The sequence below is a fragment of the Ixodes scapularis genome, unplaced genomic scaffold, assembly GCF_016920785.2.
Source record: "Ixodes scapularis isolate PalLabHiFi unplaced genomic scaffold, ASM1692078v2 PGA_scaffold0__279_contigs__length_252992795, whole genome shotgun sequence".
NCBI classification, from domain to species: domain Eukaryota; kingdom Metazoa; phylum Arthropoda; class Arachnida; order Ixodida; family Ixodidae; genus Ixodes; species Ixodes scapularis.
In genome coordinates, this window is record NW_024609835.1 from 14,864,680 (window position 1) to 14,868,178 (window position 3,499).

Consider the following 3,499-nt stretch of genomic DNA (forward strand, 5'->3'; position numbering starts at 1 on the left):
GGATATTGCTGACAAAGTATTAGATAAACAAAAAAGGGGATCCAGTGCATTATTACCCGGTGGTCTATAAAATGAGCCGACTGTGAGAAATTTCGAGACTCGCAGTTTGATTTTACACCAAACAGATTCGCAAATACAGTCGTGAAATTCAAGGGCTGTGCTTGGTAGGTCTGTAGACACAAGTAAGAACCCACCCCCGCCCCTTAGATTTCTATCTTTGCAGTAGACCTCATAGTTAGCTGGAAATATTTCAGAACTGTCTATAGAACCATCAAGCCACGACTCCGTACCAATAACCACATCAGCCTGTGTTGAATTCAGAAGGAAGGCAAGTTCGTCTTTTTTGTTTTTAACACTTCTGCAGTTGACAGTTATGAAGACTAGTTTTTGAAAGCTAAGTTCTCCATTTCCGCTTGTATGCTTTGTTGGTTACCGGGCACTTTCGAACACAGTGTCATTATCTGGATCGTACATAATACGTTTTGTTGCCTATAATTAACTTGTTGTATCGCAATTTAAATTGCGCGTTCTGCTCACTGGCGTAGTCTAGAAGTCTGCGTCTTGCAAACTGTACTGCAGGGGAAAAATCGTCGCTTATAGAAAAACCACTTCGTTTTAGTTTGAAGGCCTTGGAAAGAACCCTTTGCTTGTCTTTAAATGACAGGAACTTCGAAATCAAAGGGCGGTTTTTATCAGCAGCAAAGCGGCCAATCCTGTGCGCTCGTTCAATGCTAGTAGCTTCAAGGTGTATATCGAGCTTATCGGCGAAAAAAGATAAAGCCTTAGCCTCTGAAGCTTCCCAGGTTTCAGCCGCCACGTCGGGCAAACCGTAGATGAGCAGGTTGTTTCTCCGAGATTGATTTTCCAGTTCTTCTTGACGTAAAGCTGTTGTTCTAAGCTGCGTATCGAGTTCCCGATTTGACGCTTTAAGTTCTTCAAATTCTCCCCTCAGTGGTTTAATTGTAGCCACATCGCTCTCAATTATGGCTATACGAGAAAATAAGCCCTCCAGTTTTCTTTCGAATGTGGTTTGCAAATCTTTGATGGCTTTCAGTTCGTTTATTACAGTCTTTTGTCCTTCGTACATACTAGGAATTAGTTGCATTGCTTCAACTAGCTGATTTTCTTGCGCGGCAGAAAGAGGGCCGGGATTTAATTCAACGTCACCGCACAGCAGTAGCAATAAGAAATAGAAAGCGTAATTGTGCAACAACACGAAACCTCTCCGAAATCGGCAGGTCAAGCCGCGTGATCTAACGTTAGCAAATACAACATGGGGTGGAACCGGCAGAAGAGCAAAACGAAATTTAGAACATTTAGAGAAGCTGGCACCAACCTGCATGGGCAGCAGAAAACGAATATGCGTGAAGGGCACCGCCATGACTGTGCCGGTTCCACGCCCCAAGCCGAGACTGTCGATTTCCGCCTTTTGTAGGCTGAAAACACCGAAACTGTCCTCCCAAGGTTCGTAGGCAGGGATCGGACACTGGCCAGAAACGGGTGCCGGACACGTTGCGAGAGTGGTGTCGTTGAGAAGATACCAGTTGAAGGCGAAAACAGGCGTAGCCGATGGTGGGGGATGTTCCGTGTCTTTGCTGACGTTCCGCTGCAATAGCGATGAAGCACCACAACACACGACCTGCATGAGCAGCAGAAAACGAATATGCGTGAAGGGCACCGCCATGACTGTGCCGGTTCCACGCCCCAAGCCGAGACTGTCGATTTCCGCCTTTTGTAGGCTGAAAACACCGAAACTGTCCTCCCAAGGTTCGTAGGCAGGGATCGGACACTGGCCAGAAACGGGTGCCGGACACGTTGCGAGAGTGGTGTCGTTGAGAAGATCCCAGTTGAAGGCGAAAACAGGCGTAGCCGATGGTGGGGGATGTTCCGTGTCTTTGCTGACGTTGCGTTGCAATAGCGATGAAGCACCACAACACACACGACCTGCATGAGCAGCAGAAAACGAATATGCGTGAAGGGCACCGCCATGACTGTGCCGGTTCCACGCCCCAAGCCGAGACTGTCGATTTCCGCCTTTTGTAGGCTGAAAACACCGAAACTGTCCTCCCAAGGTTCGTAGGCAGGGATCGGACACTGGCCAGAAACGGGTGCCGGACACGTTGCGAGAGTGGTGTCGTTGAGAAGATCCCAGTTGAAGGCGAAAACAGGCGTAGCCGATGGTGGGGGATGTTCCGTGTCTTTGCTGACGTTGCGTTGCAATAGCGATGAAGCACCACAACACACACGACCTGCATGAGCAGCAGAAAACGAATATGCGTGAAGGGCACCGCCATGACTGTGCCGGTTCCACGCCCCAAGCCGAGACTGTCGATTTCCGCCTTTTGTAGGCTGAAAACACCGAAACTGTCCTCCCAAGGTTCGTAGGCAGGGATCGGACACTGGCCAGAAACGGGTGCCGGACACGTTGCGAGAGTGGTGTCGTTGAGAAGATCCCAGTTGAAGGCGAAAACAGGCGTAGCCGATGGTGGGGGATGTTCCGTGTCTTTGCTGACGTTGCGTTGCAATAGCGATGAAGCACCACAACACACACGACCTGCATGAGCAGCAGAAAACGAATATGCGTGAAGGGCACCGCCATGACTGTGCCGGTTCCACGCCCCAAGCCGAGACTGTCGATTTCCGCCTTTTGTAGGCTGAAAACACCGAAACTGTCCTCCCAAGGTTCGTAGGCAGGGATCGGACACTGGCCAGAAACGGGTGCCGGACACGTTGCGAGAGTGGTGTCGTTGAGAAGATCCCAGTTGAAGGCGAAAACAGGCGTAGCCGATGGTGGGGGATGTTCCGTGTCTTTGCTGACGTTGCGTTGCAATAGCGATGAAGCACCACAACACACGACCTGCATGAGCAGCAGAAAACGAATATGCGTGAAGGGCACCGCCATGACTGTGCCGGTTCCACGCCACGTTGAGTACTTGGCACAACACTGAACCAAAGCGAGCACCGACAGGCGGCGATTGTGACGCGTACGCGAAGAACGCGGCGAACACTTGATGGCATGCTTCGGCGACAGTTTGGGGCTTTTGCGGTTATCGTGACTCGCGCACACGAAAATAGTTAACGCTGAATAATAGAAAGAAAAAAAATAATAATATTCTGCTGAAAACCGCGATCAGGTCCCGAGCTTCAGACTGTCAGTAAGGGAGGTTTCAATACCTTGCTGTCGGGATCACTATGCCACAGGTTTCTGCTGAACGGCGGTTCCACCACACGGACACGTACTATTTGCCCTCTCTCTTCCCCTTGCTACTGCTCAGAGCTGACAGGTATTGCTTGTTCGACAGAAATGACCTCGAGCCATTCTTCCATTCGTTTTGACAATTCGAGTGTCACCAGAGAGTATTAGTATACCATTACCGCAGGGTACCGCGGGCACAATGACGCTTCTCGCGCGCGCTGAAGAGCATGCTGTGAAGTCGCAGAGCGAAACTCCCGGTAGGGACAGCCTGCGGTAATGGTATACTAACAGTCTTTGTCGTTG

The 3,499-nt window shown here is 50.2% G+C and overlaps 1 pseudogene; it reads right to left on the reverse strand.

Annotated features, from left to right (window-relative positions):
• Window positions 1-429: 429 nt before the first annotated feature.
• LOC115321406 lies at window positions 430-2,902 on the reverse strand (annotated as a pseudogene).
• Between the last annotated feature and the right edge of the window lie 597 nt (window positions 2,903-3,499).